At 36.3% G+C, this 21,369-nt stretch overlaps 1 protein-coding gene across 1 annotated transcript in view; it reads left to right on the top strand.

The window, feature by feature from the left end:
• Nucleotides 1-21,369, top strand: part of ZC3H12B (zinc finger CCCH-type containing 12B) — a 607,141-nt gene that overhangs the window by 419,630 nt on the left and 166,142 nt on the right. The window contains exon 2 of the mRNA XM_070366061.1: nucleotides 8,176-8,340. The gene's annotated coding sequence lies outside the window, so the exon portion shown is untranslated. The remainder of the gene's footprint in view (nucleotides 1-8,175; nucleotides 8,341-21,369) is intronic.

Below are 21,369 nucleotides of genomic sequence, written 5' to 3'. Positions count from 1 at the left end.
ACGACTGATTGACTGAACTGAACTGAACTGAATCATAAAGGGAATGACAGTTAATGAATTCTGGGTTTCTTCTTGAAATCTTTTTGAAATTAGACAGTGGTGGGGAGGTGATGGAATTCCAGTTGAGCTATTTCAAATCCTGATAGATGATGCTGTGAAAGTGCTGCACTCAATATGCCAACAAATTTGGAAAACTCAGCAGTGGCCACAGGACTGGAAAAGGTCAGTTTTCATTCCAATCCTAAAGAAAGGCAATGCCAAAGAATGCTCAAACTACCACAAAATTGCACTCATCTCACACACTAGTAAAGTAATGCTCAAAATTCTCCAAGCAATATGTGAACCGTGAACTTCCTGATGTTCAAGCTGGTTTTAGAAAAGGCAGAGGAACCAGAGATCAAATTGCCAACATCCGCTGGATCATCAAAAAAGCAAGAGAGTTCCAGAAAAACATCTATTTCTGCTTTATTGACTATGCCAAAGCCTTTGTGTGGATCACGATAAACTGTGGAAAATTCTGAAAGAGATGGGAATACCAGACCACCTGATGTGCCTCTTGAGAAATCTGTATGCAGGTCAGGAAGCAACAGTTAGAACTGGACATGGAACAACAGACTGGTTCCAAATCGGAAAAGGAGTATGTCAAGGCTGTATATTGTCACACTGCTTATTTAACTTATATGCAGAGTACATCATGAGAAACACTGGACTGGAAGAAGCACAAGCTGGAATCAAGATTGCTGGGAGAAATATCAATAACCTCAGATATGCAGATGACACCACCCTTATGGCAGAAAGTGAAGAGGAACTAAAAAGCCTCTTGATGAAAGTGAAAGAGGAGAGTGAAAAAGTCGGCTTAAAGCTCAACATTCAGAAAACTAAGATCATGGCATCTGATCCCATCACTTCATGGGAAATAGATGGGGAAACTGTGGAAGCAGTGTCAGACTTTATTTTTGGGGGCTCCAAAATCACTGCAGATGGTGACTGCAGCCATGAAATTAAAAGATGCTTACTCCTTGGAAGGAAAGTTATGACCAACCTAGATAGCATATTCAAAAGAGAGACATTACTTTGCCAACAAAGGTCCGTCTAGTCAAGGCTATGGTTTTTCCAGTGGTCATGTATGGATGTGAGAGTTGGACTATGAAGAAAGCTGAGCGCCAAAGAATCGATGCTTTTGAACTGTGGTGTTGGAGAAGACTCTTGAGAGTCCCTTGGACTGCAAAGAGATGCAACCAGTCCATTCTGAAGGAGATCAGCCCTGGGATTTCTTTGGAAGGAATGATGCTAAAGCTGAAACTCCAATACTTTGGCCACCTCTTGGGAAGAGTTGACTCATTGGAAAAGACTCTGATGCTGGGAGGGATTGGGGGCAGGAGGAGAAGGGGACGACAGAGGTTGAGATGGCTGGATGGCATCACTGACTCATTGGACGTGAGTGTGGGTGAACTCCAGGAGTTGGTGATGGACAGGGAGGCCTGGCGTGCTGCAATTCATGGGGTTGCAGAGTCGGACATGACTGAGCGACTGAACTGAACTGAATGGTTGCACAGCTATGTAATATATACTAAAGTTCACTGAATTTTATACTTTAAATGAATGAATTGTATGATATGTGAATGATTTCTTGATAAACTGTTCCTTAAAAGCTCTGTAATTCCATATTTATTTCATATTCATTTCCCTGGTGGCTCAGGTGGTAAAGAATCTGCCTGCAATGCAGAAGAACCAGATTTGATCTGTGGTTCTTGAAGATCCCATGGAGAAAGGAATGCTAGCCACTCCAGTTTTATTGCCTGGAGAAATCCATGGACTGAGGAGCCTGGTGGGCTACAGCCAATGGGGTCACAAAGAGTTAGACACGATTGACTGACTAACACTGTCACTTTTACTTTTTTAGTATATATAGCAGTATTTTCTAATTGTTAATAAACCATCATTTTAAAAAACTATGAAACTAAATATTGTATATAGTTCAAATGTAAGAATGTTTCATCATGTCAAATGTAAATAAATATAAATTTACATAATATATAAATGTTAAATACATTTATCAGCCTGATATAAACCATTGGCATATACTTTCAATGAAAATATAGTACTATTCAACATGGGGATATATATAATGTTTTATAATAACTGTAAATGGTAAATAATCATTAAAATTTATAAAAATTAAAATGACATCAAAACAAGACAAAGTGAAAAGACTTTTTAAATGTAATTAAACTAAAAATGACTGAATTGCTTGCAGGATTGTTGGGGATTTTAAGTGAAATAATGTGCAGGGTTGTCTGACACAGTGCTTTCTACTTATAAATTCTGAACTTTCTTTAAAAGAATTAAATGTACTACTATCCAAATATAAAATGAATACTGTGTGTCAACTAGAGAAAAGTTAATTATAAATGAAGGAAAAGTAATGTTTAATTTTTTTAGAATGTACTGTCTTAAGAAAAAAGCTAGATGTTTCTGAGTTGAGTGTAGTTTTACATTCTTATAAAATTGTTTATTTTGCCCACCAGCAAAAATAAGTTCCTTCAGATTCTATATTGATTGTGTAGTAGGAAGGGTATATTTCTAAGTGAACTCCAATTATTTCAAACTGTGCCCTTTATCCTAACACTTATGAATATCTTTTTGAACATATCTATTTTTAGGCACAATCCAAATGTTGCTTTGCTCATGTACTTTCCATTTTGGTTTTTTGAGGATCTTTGGTTTGCTTTCATTATTATTATTTTTATCATTTGATTTCATCATGTATAAATTGAGATGGTAGTGCAGACCTCCCATTATCTATAGTAATAGTTTTAGATTTATAGTTCCCCCCCACCACTGGTTTGTAAAATCTTTGAATTAAAGTATGATCTACTCTTGCCTTAAAAAAAAATACGTTTTAAAAAGGGTAAAATATATGAAAAAACACTTCACCATAAAAGAAACAGCAGTTTCAAATAAGCAAAGGGCTAGATGTTCAATATCATTAATCATTAGAGAAATTCAAATTAAAACCACAATGAAAATTACTACATATCAATTAGAATGATTAATTTAAAAAAAAAAATAAAACATAACCATGCCAATTACACTCATTTCACATGCTACCAAGGTAATGCTCAAAATCCTTCAAGCTATGCTTCAAAAGTATGTGAACTGAGAACTTCCAGACATACAAGTTGAATTTAGAAAAGGAAGAGGCACTAGAGATCAAATTTGCCAAACTTCGTTGGGTCATAGAAAAGGAAAAGAATTCCAGAAAGCCAACTAGTTCTGCTTCATTGACTAAGCTAAAGCCTTTGACTGTGTGGATCACAACAAACTGTGGAAAATTCTTAAAGAGTTGAAAATACCAGATCATCTTACCTGCCTCCTGAGAAACCTGTATGCAGATCAAGATGCAACAGTCAGAACCAGAGATGGAACAATGGACTAGTTCTAAATTTAGAAAGGAGTACGTCAAGGATGTATTTTGTCACTCTGCTTATTTAACTTATACATAGAGTACATTATGCGAAATACCAGGCTGGTGAACCACAAGCTGAAATCCAGATTTCCTGGAGAAATATCAGTAACCTCAGATATGCAGATGACACCACCCTAATGGCAGAAATCAAAGAAGAACTAAAGTGCCTCTTGATGAAGGTGAAAGAAGAGAGTGAAAAAGCTGGCTTAAAACTCAACATTCAAAAAACTAAGATCATGGCATTTGATCCCATCACTTCATGACAGATAGATGGGGAAAAAACTTAGGTAATGGAGAAAATAATATTTACCTTTTTAAAGTGAATATGTTGGTTCTAAAACTCAAGTGAGATAAATATTGGGGATTTTTATGTTTTATTTTTATTCACTTTTTAACTTTTTTGTGATTGAATCTATGAAAATATATTTTCTTAAAATTTAAATTATTTGCTCTAATTTTTTGCATATTAAAGAAGGCTATATAGCCTGAGGGCTTCTTTAAGTGCTAAGTAACAATTGATAATTTGACGTTCTTGGAAAGTGATATGTGTTTGATAAAAGGTGGTGAGTATATCATCAGAACAGTTTACTTTTAGCACATCAACAATATTTATGCTCAGTCTTTGAATCCTATTGCTTGACTTCTGGACTTAAGAGATTTGAGGCATTAAAATATCCAGTCCATCTGTTACACTTGCATGGCCAAACTCAAAGTCTTCCAATTAGAACATATATATATATATTTAGGAGAAAACATGGTTACCACTTATTCATGCAAGTTGGGCTCCAAAACTGTGCAGATTTCATCTTTTTTGTTTTATTTAGCAATATTTGTGTAAGAACATATAACAAACTGTACAAATCTAATTCCAGATTAAGAAAATACACAAAAGTAAGTCAATCACTGGCCTACTTAACAGTCTCTTATTAGAAAGATCTGTTGGGCTCTTATTGGCTTAACCTAAATTAATGGTTTACTATATATGGACTGTCTCTATTACAATGATATGTTCCTCAATATATGTTGATATCTATCTATTTATCTATATGTAAATATATGTGTGTGTGTGTGTGTGTGTGTACATAAGGCTTCCCCGATGGTAAAAAATCCATCTGCAATGCAGGAGACATATGAGACATGGGTTCAACCCTTGGGTTGGAAAGATCCCTGGGAGGAGGCCATGGCAACCCACTCCAGTATTCTTGTTTGGAGAATCTCATGGACAGAACAGCCTGGTGAGCTGCAGTCCATAGGGTTGCAAAGAGCAGACGTGACTGAAGCAACTGAGCACACATACATATTTGTATATGCATATGTAAAAATATATATTTGAGCAAAGGAAAGTTTTTTTTTTTTTCCATCAAGGGAAAAAAATTGGTTTCTGACTCATCAGCTGCACAAAGGGAAATGATTCTTCTTTCCAAATGGTAAGAAATAGGAAACAAGTCTACAATTTGACTGCTTTTTTTTTTTTTTGAAATTTTCTTTTTTTTAATGATTCTTTTTTAAAATTTATTATTATTATTATTATTTTTACTTTACAATGAGGTACCATTTCACGCCAGTCAGAATGGCTGCGATCCAAAAGTCTACAAGCAATAAATGCTGGAGAAGGTGTGGAGAAAAGGGAAGCCTCTTACACTATTGGTGGGAATGCAAACTAGTACAGCCACTATGGAGAACAGTGTGGAGATTCCTTAAAAAACTGGAAATAGAACTGCCATACGACCAGCAGTCCCATTGCTGGGCATACACACTGAGGAAACCAGAATTGACTGCTTTTTCTAATAGAGACTTGTTTTTTTCTTGTGGGGGTCATCTGTTCTAATATGTAGCCCTTTAACTTACTCATGGAATTTGGAAAATTCTTGTGATTCTGTTGTATATATATTTGTTCTTTGTTATTGTTTGATCATGTTTATTTTGATTTGATTTTCTTTCTGTCTCCCTCCCAATGCCTCTCTCTCTTCAGTCAGACCATTGTGAAGATTAGATTTCTGGAAAGCTAGCAAAGACTGACATGCTTTCTTAACCTTCTTTACCACCTTCTGTACTCTAGAAAGATTTTATTCTGAGGGAGATATGTAGTTAATAGTCACCAATTGTGCTTCTTAACCCACTACAAGAAATTAGCTTAAATAGCCAAGTTGCAACATACTACTGCTTCTTTTAAGGACCATGAGTTTCACAGATGGCACTTGGAAGTATGCCATGTATCTCGTTCATCCTGGGCACACAGGAAAGTAGACGAGTAACAGCTCCTCTAAGACGTATATCCACGTTTGCATGAATAACGATTACTTGTGCTTCAAAACATTGCTTCCTATCTCAGTTGCCTAAAAGATGACAGTCACGTCAAGGATATAGCTACTATTCAGTAATGAAGAGAAACAGAAAAGCTTGGAATGTGGTGGAAATGCTTTCTTCCTTGGGGATTTTGTGAGCAATTTAGCATATATTTGTGGGGCATCTATTACATGTGAGGCTCAGCACAGGGAACTTAGGGATGAATAAAAATCACCCTGTCTTCAAGAAACAGCATAGGAGAATGAAAGCTACTAAGAACATCCTTTTTAGTGTCCTTCTAGATTCCAGAGGCAGACTGTGAGCTTTTTTTTTTTTTTTGGCTACCCACAAATGTAGTATTATTAAATCTCTAAATCATCAAAACTGTAAAATCAGAAGGGGCAAATGTGGGTAAACAAGGTCAATCCTTTTATCATCATAACTGTGGCAACAGGGAGCTACACCTAACAACATATTTGCTGGTAGGGCCAGCTCAAATGCCAGCACCTCATGAGAATATATTTTCCCACAAATAGGTGATATCAGGTTACTGCTTGCAGTAACCCTAAGATCCTGATAACATACACAAGAGTTATCAATCCAAGAACAGTGTCTCACTCTTAAACATATTTCATATCTTATAAAGTTTTGGGGCTTATTTGAATAAATCTACAATACATGCCATTTTCTTGAAATTCATATATGTCCAAATGAAATGTTAAATATATTCTCTAATGATTTGAGCTTAAATATTATTACAGTTTCTCATATATTGACTTTAAATTGATTTTTTTTTTTTTACCTATCAGATCCCTAAGTCAATGACTAATGACTGCATGACTATTCATACAGTAACCAAAATTTCCAAGACATTCTAAATTTCAAAGTTTATTTCCTAGTAGCCTTAAAAACCATAACAGTGTCCCAGGAAGTCTCAGTTTTTCAAATCAAAGTTACATCTCTTGGATTGCATCTGGCACCCAGAAGTAATACAAAAACATTATTTATCAGATTTTATGGCCTGATTTGGAGCTTGAAAAATATATTCACACACACTATTCATATTCAGGAAATGGGAAAATACACAAAGTTAGGAAGTGAGGATAATGATAATAATATCCACAAACCTTTGTCAGACCATATGTGGTTCTTGGTTTAATGATCTCGTAAATGAGAAACATGTTTTGAACTACTTAAAATTGTTTTTGTTGTTTTAGTCGCTAAGTTGTATCTGACTCTTTGCAACTCCATGGACTGTAGCCCACCAGGCTCCTCTGTCTCTGGGATTTACTAGGCAAGAATACTGGAATGGGTTGCCATTTTCCTTCTCCAGGAGATCTTCCCGACCCAGGAATAGAAGCCATGTCTACTGAATTGGCAGGTGGATTCTTTACTGCTGAGCCACCAGGGGAGCCCCTACTTGAAATTAGAAGATGGTGGCTCAGATGGTAAAGAATCTGTCTGTAATTAGGAGACCTGGGTTTGAACCCTGGGTTGGGAAGATCCCCTGAAGAAAGAAATGGCTACCCACTCCAGTATTCTTGCCTGGAGAATTCCATGGACAGAGTAGCCTGGCAGGCTACAGTCCATGGGGTAGCAAAGAGTCAGACATGACTGAGCAACTAACACTTTCACTTCACTTTCAATTTGCTATTAGTGTAATGATTTAGCATTTTAAATTTTCCAAAAAGATTATTAATTAATTTCTTTTGAGGTGAGGTAGAAGGAAATAGGTAGAAGTTTCAAAACTAGTCTTATCCAAGTGTTTTTCTTATTTTTGTCAACTTTATAAATTGCATCTGTGTCTTTTTGCTAATTGGACTGTGAGTCAACTGAAAGATAGAAAAGCTCTTCAAGGTAGAAATTTGATATACTTTGAGTCATTAGGAAATTAATGTTTATTCTAAATTGTAATCCTCTAAGATTTATTATCTTATTTTGTTTTGTGGGGATTAATAACAAGAGGATATAGTCATACCTAATCTGCAAATTGTACATAAGCTCTATCTGGAAACATTCTGTTGAAACATTCAATGAAAAGTCTACATAAAGTAGGTTTTTTTTTTTAATCACTCTGCATGTATGATTTTCCTTTTTAAATATATGTGTGTGCACATGTGTGTATATAATTCAGCTACTTTTTTTTTAAAGCTTGAGTCTTATCCACAGTCATGAGATGAGCTCTGTAGACCTGTGTAAGATTCTGAATGTCAATATATATGAGAGTAAAAGAGTGCTATACCTCAGAGTAGCAGTTATTGAAAAGAACTATAAACCTTTGAGATCCAAATCTCTTGCTGCCCTGACTATAGTACTGAACTTTAAAAGTGTAAAATGTGTTTCAGAGGATAACTTATTGAGTTCTCAGCATAGATTTGCCTTCTGCTCATGTAAGTCTATTGGAATCTCCCTTTCCTAAGGCTTTGAACTCGACATTCCTGCCTCAGCAACAGAGGATAAAAGCCATGGTGTAATGGATAAGCCACACAAGTAAGAAATACTGATGTGGACTACATGCTTCCAAAGAAGAATTGAGCTTCCGGAGAATCTGTGTCAGATATTGTTAATGTCTAAGATGTTAAGAGGTGAGTACTTTGGTGCTTATTGTTGTTGGGGTGAGTGTATGTGTTGGAAAGAATATTATCATGCTCTGTATAAGAAGCTGAGATGATTTTTATAAGAAAGTTAACCTTTCAGAAATGTTGAGCCATCAAAATAATAGTGAAAACTTGAAGAACACAGCTAAAAGGATTATCTTCTTAGCTTGAAGAAAGTAGGCTTTTGCAATAGGAAATCACCATAGGAGGGAGCAAGAGGAGGGAGTGAGAGTAAAGGGACTATCATTTATTGAGCTTTGTCAAGTACCAAGAGCTTTACATATGCTATCTCATTTAATCCTCATAACAATCTAACAGTCTACATACTATGACCATCTCTACTTTACACATAGAAAACAGTCTTGAACAGATTACTTGACTTGCCTAAGGTCATGTAATTATTAAATTCTGGGTTGTGTTTTAGGTCCAGGTCTCTCTGACTTGTAACACTGAATTTAAATAGGAATAAATATCTAAGAGAAAACTATGCCTTTATCATTTCATGGTTTGCTCATGAAGAATTGTACCTCTACTTAATTTTAGTTTTCCAGGAAAGTTTTTCACATAGTATATTCAAAAACTGCTTCAGCAATTCAAATATATGCAACCAAAGAAAAGCTAGCACTACAGAAAGAAGCAATCATTCTCAGTAGTGAAAAAGCCATGACTATGACTTTTTCCTTTTTTCTTCTGAATTTTTTCCATAGATTATGTAAATAGAAACCAAATTTTCCAGAGCAAATATGTCCTTTTGTGTGTAGAAATTAAGACTTCCACTCTGAGATATTTTTATTTAGCTAAAGCAACAGTGCAGTTTGTTCTGACTGAATCTAGATTTGTGTCACATACTTTTGGACACTTGATCAGTCTAATGAATTTAAAGCTCTTTTATTTTTATAATTTATAAATGTTTATGTAGTTTCAGAGAGGTGGAAATATTTGTCTATTTTAAATTACAACCTTTTAGAACTTTTTCCACATGTATTCATTAACTTTTAATTGCATCTTTAATAATATTTTCAGAATTTATTAAGTATGCCAAAGTTATAGACAACTATGGTATACGGGCAAGATATTTTTATTTGAAGACAGAATTTGAATGGAAAGTTCTCCCTCTTATTTACCATGTAACTTCGAGTAATTCATTTAATCTATCTGAGTCTCAATTTTCTCATTTGTAATACAGGAATAATAATCACTACCTCATGTAGTTGTGAGAATAATTTGAGGTAATAAATGTAAATGTACTTTGTAGATAATAAACTTCTATGGCAGTGCCAGGGTTAAAGGAATCAGATGAACACTATAGGAACAGTTATCACCAGCTAGTTGGTAACATTTTCTCTTTGTTGCTCCCAAAAAGTCCAAGATATGAATATCCCTGAGAAAGAATAGCATGCCCTTCAGCTGGATCACATTTCTTGACTTTCCTACTTATTGATCCAGGATCTATTCAGTAGTTGCCAATAAACTAGCAGGAAGATTTTCAATATGTATGGAAGAATTGCCTCCTAGGTTATCTTCTTCATGTAAAGTGATTGTTCCTCTAGGAGAATCCTGGCTAACAATGCATATTAATATCTTGATTCAGGGAAATAAAGGGAAATTTGAGGATGGACAGTAGTTTCATAACAAAACTTAAACACCATTGCAATGAAGAATGGCCCTAGCCTGGAAGAAAGGGACCAGAATTCCAATTTTGGTGTTGCTACTAATTTCATAACCTAAGGCAAGTACCTTTCCATCGTGGATTCAAAGCTCCTCTCTACACAGTGATGAACCAGATTAGCTCTAAAGTTTATTTCAACATTGATATTCTGTGATCCTATTTTTAATTAGAATAAAAATATTGAAATTGTATAGATTTTAGGATGCATTTATTCCTCAAAAGGAAAAGAACAATTACACAAACTGTTTCTGCATTGTTATAATAAACATTCAATTGCATTAGTAGATTTATTGGGGTATAATTAATGCAAACTTTTACATTTTAAAAGTATCTTAATACATAACATCTCATTTGAGCCTCAAAATAATGGCATTTCATGATTTATTCTCACATAATAAATTCAGAAAATGAGCCTCAGAAGTTTGCACAAAATCAGATAGCTATTAGAGGAGGGCATGGCAACCCACCCAAGTACGCTTGTCTGGAGATCCCCATGGACAAAGGAGCCTGGGGTTGCAAAGAATTGAATACGACTGAGCGACTGAGCACAGCACACATATAGCTATTATATGACAGATCCAGAAATCCAACTCTGGTCTGTCTGTCTCTAAGTCAAATCTTTTTTCACTACACCAAGCTGTCTCAGGTCAGTTCAGTTGCTCAGTCATGTCTGACTATCTGCGATCCCATGGAATGCAGCACACCAGACTTCCCTGTCCATAAACAATTCCCGGAGCTTGCTCAAACTCATGTCCAACGAGGTGATGATGCCATCCAGCCATCTCATCCTCTGTCGTCCCCTTCTCCTCCTGCCTTCAACCATTCCCAGCATCAGAGTCTTTTCAAATGAGTCAGTTCTTCCCATTAGGTGGCCAAAGTATTGGAGGGTAGCTTTAGCATCAGTCCTTCCAATGAATACCCAAGACTGATTTTACTCAGAATTGACTGGTTTGATCTCCTTGCAGTCCAAAGAACTCTCTAGAGTCTTTTCCAACACCAGAGTTCAAAAGCATCAATTCTTTGGTGCTCAGCTTTCTTTATAGTCCAACTCTCATACCCATAAATGACTACTGGAAAAGCCACAGCTTTGACTAGACGGACCTTTGTTAGCAAAGTAATGTATCTTCTTTTTAATATGCTGTCTTGTTTGGTCATATCTTTTCTTCCAAGGACCAAGGATCTTTTAATTTCATGGCTGCAGTCACCATCTGCAGTGATTTTGGAGCCCCTCAAAAATACAGTCTGTCACTTTTTCCTTTGTTTCACCATTTGTTTGACATGAAATGATGGGACCAGATGCCATGATCTTAGATTTTTAAGTGATGAGCTTTAAGTGATCATTTTCACTCTCCTCTTTCACTTTTATCAAGAGGCTCTTAGTTCTTCTTCGCCTTCTGCCATAAGGGTGGTGTCACCTGTGTATCTGATGGTATTGATATTTCTCCCAGCAATCTTGATTCCAGCTTGTGCTTCATCCAGCCCAGTATTTTGCATGATCTACTCTGCATGTAAGTTAAATAAGCAGGGTGACAACATACAGTCTTGACATACTCCTTTCTCAATTTGGAACCAGCCTTTTGTTCCATGTCCAGTTCTAACTGTTGCTTCTTAACCTGCAAACAGATTTCTCAGGAGGCAGGTAAGGTGGTCTGGAATTCCCATCTCTTTAAGAATTTTCCACACTTTGTTGTGATCCACACAAAGGCTTTGGCATAGTCAATAAAGCAGAAGTAGATGTTTCTTCTGAAATTCTCTTGCTTTTTTGATGATTCAATGGATGTTGGCAGTTTGATCTCTGGTTCCTCTGCCTTTTCTAAATCCAGCTTTAACATCTGGAAATTCATGGTTCATGTATTGCTGAAGCCTGGCTTGGAGAATTTTTAGCATTACTTTGCTAGCATGTGAGATGAATGCAATTGTAGGGTAGTTTGAAGATTCTTTAGCATTGCCTTTCTTTGGGATTGCAATGACAACTATTGACCTTTTACACTCCTGTGGACACTGCTGAGTTTTCCAAATTTGCTGGCATGTTAACATGTCCAGCACTTTAACAGCCTCAGCTTTTAGGATTTGAAATAGCTCAATTGGAATCACATCACCTCCACTAGCTTTCTTTGTAGTGATGCTTCCTAAGGCTCACTTGACTTTGCATTCCAGGATGTATAGCTATATGTGAGTGATCACACCATCATGGTTATCTGGGTCATGAAGATCTTTTTTGTACAGTTCTGTGTATTCTTGCAATCGCTTCTTAGTATCTTCTACTTCTGTTAGGTCCATATCATTTCTGTCCTTTATTGTGCCCATCTTTGCATGAAATGTTCCCTTGGTATCTCTAATTTTCTTGAAGCAATCTCTAGTCTTTCCCATTCTGTTGTTTCCCTGTATTTCTTTGCATTGGTCACTGAGGAAAACTTTCTTATCTCTCCTTCCTAATCTTTGAAACTCTGCATTCAGATGGGTATAGCTTTCCTTTTCTCCTTTGTCTTTAGCTTCTCTTTTCACAGCTATTTGTAAGGCCTCCTCAGACAACCATTTGGCCTTTTTGCATTTTTTTTTTCCTTTGGGATGGTCTTGATCACAGTCTCCTGTACAATGTCATGAACCTCCATCCACAGTTTTTCAGACACTTTGTCTATCAGATCTAATCCCTTGAATTTATTTGTCACCTTCATTGTATAATCCTAAGGGATTTGATTTAGGTCATACCTGAATGGTCTAGTGGTTTTGCATACTTTCTGCCCAAGCTATCTAGGTGATTTTATCTAGGCTTCAAATAAGTGAAACTCATCTACACAATTAATTTGCATAATGGCAACAGAAAAAAAAGCTTACTAACATCATAAATGCAGAATATTTATATTTTCCATCTTTCCCATATAAAATTTAATGTTAAGTGTCCTCTATATTTATTTAGAGTTGGAAATAATTATTTATGTTTTCACTCTTGTTTTAACTTCTGTAACACTGACTTTCCCTATCTTTGGAGAGGACATGCTCATACATATATTTGTGAAAAAGCAACTACTTTAATGTTTAATTACGGGTACAAATCTGTCCTCCGAGCTAGGCAAAACACTTATGAAAGATTAAAGATTAAAATTATTTATCAAGTTAAAAAATGATACAAATTATCTTATCTACAAAACAGAAACATACTCACAGTCTTAGAGAATGAATTTATGGTGACCAGAGGGGAAGGGTGTGGGGGAGGGTCAGACTGAGAGTTTGTGATGAATATGTACATACTGCTATATGCAAAATAGATAACCAACAAGGACCTACTGTATAGCATAGGGAACTCTACTAAATAGAACACTACTAAGTATTCTGTAATAACCTAAATGGGAAAAGAATTTGAAGATATAGAAAAAAAAAATAGAAACCTTGATGAAATCTAGCAAGAATAAAAAATGTGTTAAAAAAGTGGTTACTGTTTTACAGATAGTAAAATTAAAATATTTATACATTTTATATATTTTTAAAAAAAATATTAACATTTGAAGCTGAATTTGCTAACCACATTCAATCACTTTATGATCACTGGACAAAATGGGTATTTAAATATAATATTTAGAGCTCTCACTTTCAGGCGTCCAACAGAGAGAGAAAAAATAAAAAAATGTATATGAGAAAATATCCATTTATTTAAGGATTATCTATCACATTCATTCCATTAGTATAGATCTTTGTGGCAACTACTGTACTCCTTACTTTAACTTTTACATGCTTCTTTCATCTGTTTCCCCCACAATAAATATAATTGCAGGCTTTAAGGAATTTAAAGCAAGTTATCTCTGTCAATGAGTAGAGTGACTCTTTGATATCATAGCAACAAGTGCCACCAATAGAGAGTTTATGTTGTACGGCAGGAAGAATATTTCCTGTAAATTTCTTGGTTCTATTGACTGGTCCAGTAATTACATTGATATAAGACATATTAACAAGAGAAAAACAAATTTAATTATATATGCATGAGAGTCCCATACAAACATAGGACCCAAAAGCAAGTGTGGCTGTTGAGGCTTATATACCATCCAGAGCTAAGGAATGGGTCAGGGGCCTAGAGCTTCAAAGGGGAGGAGGGTAATTTACAGGACAGTAAGAAAAACAAACGTTTGGTAATTAGATACTTGTCTATACATACAAACAAAACTTACCTCTTGCAATAGCTCTTTCTCTGAGCCAGCCTCTTAATTGAATTAATTTAGATAGTTAAGAAACAAGTAAAAGCTTTTCATCATTTCATGGCAAATAGATGGGGAAACAATGGAAACAGTGAGAGACTTTAATTTGGGGGGCTCCAAAATCACTGTAGGTGGTAACTACAGCCACAAAATTAAAAGACACTTGCTCCTTGGAAGAAAAGCTATGACCAACCTAGACAGCATATTAAAAAGCAGAAACAGCCAGTCAGAATGGCTGTGATCCAAAAGTCTACAAGCAATAAATGCTGGAGAGGGTGTGGAGAAAAGGGAACCCTCTTACACTGTTGGTGGGAATGCAAACTAGTACAGCCACTATGGAGAACAGTGTGGAGATGCCTTAAAAAACTGGAAATAGAACTGCCTTATGATCCAGCAATCCCACTGCTGGGCATACATACTGACGAAACCAGAAGGGAAAGAGACACATGTACCCCAATGTTCATTGCAGCACTGCTTATAATAGCCAGGACATGGAAGCCACCTAGATGTCCATCAGCAGATGAATGGATAAGAAAGCTGTGGTACATATACACAATGGAGTATTACTCAGCCATTAAAAATAATACATTTGAATCAGTTCTAATGAGGTGCATGAAACTGGAGCCTATTATACAGAGTGAAGTAAGCCAGAAAGAAAAACACCAATACAGTATACTAATGCATATATATGGAATTTAGAAAGATGGTAACAATAACCCTGTATATGAGACAGCAAAAGAGACACAGATGTATAGAACAGTCTTTTGGACTCTGTGGGAGAGGGGGAGGGTGGGAAGATTTGAGAGAATGGCATTGAAATACGTATAATATCATATATGGAATGAGTCGCCAGTCCAGGTTCGATGCACAATACTGGATGCTTGGGGCTGCTGCACTGGGACAACCCAGAGGGATGGTATGGGGATGGAAGAGGGAGGAGAGTTCAGGATGGGGAACACATGTATACCCGTGACAGATTCATTTCGATATTTGGCAAAACCAATACAATATTGTAAAGTTTAAAAATAAAATAAAATTTAAAAAAATAAAAAGCAGAAACATTACTTTGCCAACAAAGGTCTGTCTCATCAAAGCTATGGTTTTTCCAGTAGTCATGTATGGATGTGAGAGTTGGACTATAAAGAAAGCTGAGGACCATAGAATTGATGTTTTTGAACTGTGGTGTTGGAGAAGATTCTAGAGAGTCCCTTGGACTCCAAATAGAGCCAATCAGTTTATCGTAAAGGAAATCAGTCCTGAATATTCATTGGAAGGACTGATGCTGAAGCTGAACCTCCAATATTTTGACCCCCTGATAGGAAGAACTGACTAATTGGAAAAGACCCTGATTGTAGGAAAGATTGAAGGCAGGAGGAGAAGGGGATGATGGAGAATGAGATGGTTGGATGCCATCACCGACTCAGTGGACATGAATTTGAGTAAGTTCTGGGAGTTGGTGATGGACTGGAAAGCCTGGCGTGCTGTAGTCCATGGGGTCACAAAGAGTTGGACACGATTGAGCCACTGAAGTGAACTGAAAAGTTTTTCTTAAGTCAGCTGGATCTTGATAGCCTTCAGCTCAAAATAATCCACATGCCAGCATAACTTGGGGTCATGTATTCTGCTCCCCTTCAGCATCTAAAATCACTGCTAAGAATGATTACAAAAAATGTGTAGTTTCCCTGGATCCAATGCATTAAAATTAAAGAGATTCCATTTATCTGGTGATGGTTTGTAAATATGAAAGCTATTAATCTAGCTTTTGGTAATTATAATCAAAGACACTGGAATATGAGCTATGTGGATTATGAAGTAGCCATCTGTTTCCCACACACGCACACCAAGCCTTTCTAGTCCATGGATAGGAAGAGTCCAAATATTTACTATTAACTCAATTCTGTTGGGAAAGCTACAGAGGTTTAAGATAAAGTACTGCTGTTCTGGGGCTTATAGCTTCATGGGAGACATGGAAATATACTTTTTATCCATTATCTTATATGATAAGCAAAACTATCTTGTGAGGTAAGGATTGTTTTCCTCATCTTACAGATAAGGGGACTCAGATTCAGAGAACTTAGGCAACTTGCTCAAAGTCAGGCAAATAATATGTGGCAAAGTCAAGCTTCAAGCCCACTGATTTCAAAATTTGTACATTTCTTTGCAAAACACACAGGATAAGATAGACAAATAACACTATAGTAGAAAAATGTACAGAACATACTTTAACCACAATAGGAATTTAGAGAAGTATAATCTGAATTCAAGTTATATCTTAATCAGTGTTTTCTGCACAAAAGATATATATCAAAAGTGGGTCTTATAGATAGTCTAAGTAGAGAAAACAGAATGAATAAATCTCTCTGCGTCTTTTTTTTTCTTTCTAAAACAGGGATGAGGCCATCTACCCCATAGTATCATTGTTAGGGTTGAATAAGATAACATATGAAGAGAATTTGGCAAATTACAGAGCAATAAGCAATGCAAACTGTTATTGTTACTTGCTAAAGTATGAAAGTGGAAATCCATGTGATGTGTGTAGATAGAGCTGACAGAGAGGACAGCGTTTTAAGGATGGACAACTCCCCATTTACTAACTTATAGAATTATAAAATCTTGGAGTTGGGAGGGACCTCAAAGGTCATCAGATCTACCACTTGCGTTAAAAAAAGAAGCCTGGAAAGAAAAAAAAAATGTCTGGAGTCTCTTAAAGGAACTTATCTATATCTTGATATAATCATTTTCCTCCCAAATTCTATTAATTTTAAACAATAGCATTGCAGATCTTTTCATCAATATTATGTTTACTTGAATTCAACTTTTATTTTACTTTTAAAGATTTTAATAGTGTTGTTTGCAATAGAAGTGTTGTATGTATTACAATGCAGAGTCTTCCTTGTTTTTCTAATTACCACCTTCCAAAAATATGGAAACTGGAAGATAGAAAGGCAGTCTCTTTAATTCCAAAAACTGTTTCTTAATTGTGCTCCTAAAAGTAGTGTCCAGGGTATTTGCATTCATAAATTAAAAAAAAAAAATTCTTGAGGGTAGATGTTCTATCCTGAAGCACAGAAAAGAAAGAGAAGAATGTACAGTTCATCTTTCAGCTCATTTAATCTGGATGTGAATCTCTACTTGTATGCTAATTCATCTCAGGTAAAACCGTACCACTAATTCAAATAAGGTTGGATTTTATACTAGGTAATTATTTTAAGGCAGTCTTCGGTATACATGAGTTAATACTAAGGTAATGCTGGTTATTGCTTTTATAACTCTAAACATAGTTTCCAAGGAAAAAACATTATAATGATAGTGAACCAAAACATTCAAAGCAATTATGTTTAAAAGGGAAAAACGCAAATGGCATTTATTTTCTTCTTTACATGATTTTCTTTTTTCAACTTTTTCTATAGCAAGCATATATTGTGTGTATCTTTTAATGATTTATTGAGATGAAATTCACATAATAAAATAGAAACAATTTTTTTGTCATTTCACATTTTTATTACAGAAGGTGGACTACCATATATTTTCTTTTCATTTTCCTTCTTAAAATTAATAGAGGATTGACTTTTATTGGGGGAATTTGGACAGTAAATATAATTATTCAATAATTTCTGTTGTCTGAGTGTTTCCCTGAATTATTAAAATTACTTTTAAAAAATTTATTTACAAGGTTGTGTTTATTTCTACTATATAGCAAAGTGACTCAGTTATACACACACATATTTATATGCATATATTTATATTCTTTTCCATTATGGTTTATTTCAGGGTATTGAATATAGTTCCCTGTGCTATACAGTAGGATCTTGGTGTCCATTCTTTCTACATGTGATAGTTTGCATCTACTAACCCAAAACTCCTAGTCTGACTCCTCTCACCCTCCTCTCCCATGGCAAACACAAGTCTGTTCTCTATGTCTGTGATTCTGTTTCTGCTTCATAGATAGAGTCATTTGCTTTATGGTTTAGATTCCATATATTAGTGATGACATATGATATCTTTCTCTTTCTGACTTCCTTTACTTAGTGTGATACTCTCTAGTTGCATTTGTGTTGCTGCAAATGACATTATTTCATTCTTTTTGTGGCTGAGTATTATTTCATTGTATATATCTACCACAACTTTTTCTATTCATCTGCTGATGGACATTTAGTGCATTTCCATGTCTTAACTATTGTGAGTAGTGCTGCTATGAACATAAGAGTGCATCTATCTTTTTGAATTATAGCTTTGCCCAGATATATGCCCAAAAGTAGGATTGATGGATCATATTGTATTGTTAATTCTATGTTTAGTTTTCTTAGGAATCTCCATACTATTTTCCATAGTGTCTGAATTAACTTACAACCCTACCAACAGTGTAGGAGGATTCCCTTTTCTCCACACCCTCTCCAGCATTTGTCATTTGTAGACTTTGATGATGGGCATTCTGAATGGCGTGGGATGGTACCTCATTGTAGATTTTATTTGCATTTCTCTAATGATAAGTAGTGTTGAGCATCTTTTCATGTACATTTTAACCATCCGTAGGTCTTCTTTGGAGAAATGTCTATTTATGTCTTCTGCCCATTTTTTTGATTTGGTTGTTCTTTTGTTACTGTTGTTGAGTCGTATGAGCTGTTTGTATATTTTGGAAATTAAAAGTTTGTCAGTTACATCATTTGCAAAGATTTTTGCCTACTCCATAGGTTGTCTTTTCTTTTTGTTTATGGTTTTCTTTGCTGTGAAAAAGTTTGTAAGTTTGATTAGGTCCCATTTATTTTTGCTATTATTTCTATTGCCTTCAGAGACTGACCTAAGAAAACATTGGTATGATTTATATCAGAGAATGTTTTGCCTACGTTCTCTTCTGGGAGTTTTATAGTGTCTTGTCATACTTACCTCTGTACTCCTTTTCTAACTTCCAGCTTATCTTTGTGTATGCTGTGAGGATGTGTTCTAACTTCACTGATTTACATGTAGCTGTCAAATTTTCCCAACACAACTTGCTTAAGAGACTGTCTTTTCCCCATTTAATATTCTTGGCTCCTTTGTCAAAGATTAATTGGTTTATTTCTTGGTCCTCTATATTTTTTTCCAAATAAAACCATACAATTATGGTACACAATATCCTCAATAGGTTCAGAATTTTTGTAAGGCTGTTGGGGACTCAGTGTAGCCTGGGGCATCACATGCCCCACTCAGTGCAACCAGCTACTCCTGTTCTCAAAAAGCACCCCCACACCTTGGCTAGACAGAGAAAGTTGCAGGAGGCCTGTGGTCAGCATGTCCACTCTAGTCAGGGGATGGGGGAGGGGATGCTTGCATCCAGAGGATAACGATGCTGGGCAGCCTGAGCCACCTCCCTCTGCCCTCTCTGGATATGGTCACTGACCTGGAGTTTAAACGTGGAAAGTGAAAGGTTGTTGCTAATCCACAAAAAGACGCTGGGATTCTTGGCCTCCGAAAAAGAAGAATTCAATCCAGGGCCAATGACGAGACTTGATCACTCAGAGCTTTTATACAATAGAGTTTTATTAAAGTATAAAAAGGATAAAGAAAGCTTCTAACATAGACATCAGAAGGGGGCAGAAAGAGTACCCCCTTGCTAGTGTTAGCAATGGAGTTATATACCTTTTAATTAGTTATTACAATGAATCAAAAGAATATCCCAAGTTTGTGAAAATTTTACCAGACCTACTCTAGCAATTTACATTTTAGGATAACAGGATTATAATTTAACAATAGGAAGATCCTCCAGACCCACTCCCATAATATACATTCTAAGATATCAGGATTAGTCAGAGGGTTTTCAGGAAGGAGAAACTGTCCTCCCAACCAGATACACTGTTGTATAATCCTTAGTACAGAATTTAAACTGAGTTGTGTAATTGACTAAGACCAAGGAATGCAGGGGGAAAAAACGTTTGTCCTTTTCTCCTCCTTGAAAATTCCAGACCTCCAATCTCCACTTCAAGAGCCCCAGACCCCTTTCTCCTCCTTGGGGGCCCTGAACTTCGTGTCAATCTGCCCAGGAATTGACTCTCTCCTTCCCCCCTTTTCTTTTAGGAGAATTATGTTGCCTAGGGAAAAGGGGTTCATTCTCATTCCATAACTCCTTCCGATTGGGTGTTGTCCCTAAATTGGTAAGGCAACATATTCTCCTAACCCTCATATTGAGGGTTTCTGATCCAAGGGCCCCAAGTAATAGTTGGAGGAATCTGGCACTTGTAGGAGCTTGGACAACCATCTGTAACTTAAAAGCCTGCATGCGAGTGGAAACAAATTCAATTACACAGTTACAGATGCAGGAAGCAAACAGCAAAAAGAGAACAATCAGAACTGTTGTAATTAAGACAGCTTTCCACCATGGGGAACTAGTTAACATCTCCCAAAGTGAGGCAATTGGAGGTTTCAGGAGTATCCATAGCCTCAATCATCCTGTTCATACGTTTAGTAAAATGAGTAACATTAGTGCTCATATCAGGTATATATATGTACAGCACTGGGTATGAATAATGGCACAAGTTACTCCTTGTAAAGCTGTCAGAATATCTAAAACCAACCTGTTTTGTAAAACCACCTTTCTAATTTTTGCTGGCTCTGCATTAAAAGCTGAAATAGCTTTTTGAGAAACTTGTAATGCCTGTTGAGTAAAGTTAGTCAAAGCATCCACTAATAGCATAACATCTGTAGTCCCCAGAGAGGGAACAAACACTGCAGCCAAATCATACCAGTGAAATATAGACCTTGTCCACCGAGTTTTCAATTCAGTTCAGTTCAGTCACTCAGTCACGTCCGACTCTTTGTGACCCCAAGAATCGCAGCACGCTAGGCCTCCCTGCCCATCACCAAATCCTGGAGTTCACTCAAACTCACGTCCATTGAGTCGGTGATGCCATCCAGCCATCTCATCCTCTGTCATCCCCTTTTCCTCCTGCCCCCAATCCCTCCCAGGATCAGAGTCTTTTCCAATGAGTCAACTCTTCGCATGAGATGGCCAAAGTACTGGAGTTTTAGCTTTAGCATCATTCCTTCCAAAGAAATCCAAGGGCTGATCTCCTTTAGAATGGACTGGTTGGATCTCCTTGCAGTCCAAGGGACTCTCAAGAGTCTTCTCCAACACCACAGTTCAAAAGCATCAATTCTTCAGCGCTCAGCTTTCTTCACAGTCCAACT

This window comes from Bos mutus, chromosome X (assembly GCF_027580195.1).
Source record: "Bos mutus isolate GX-2022 chromosome X, NWIPB_WYAK_1.1, whole genome shotgun sequence".
Lineage (NCBI taxonomy): Eukaryota > Metazoa > Chordata > Mammalia > Artiodactyla > Bovidae > Bos > Bos mutus.
Note: the sequence above shows the minus strand (reverse complement) of the source record. Positions and strands in the feature narration are given on the sequence as shown.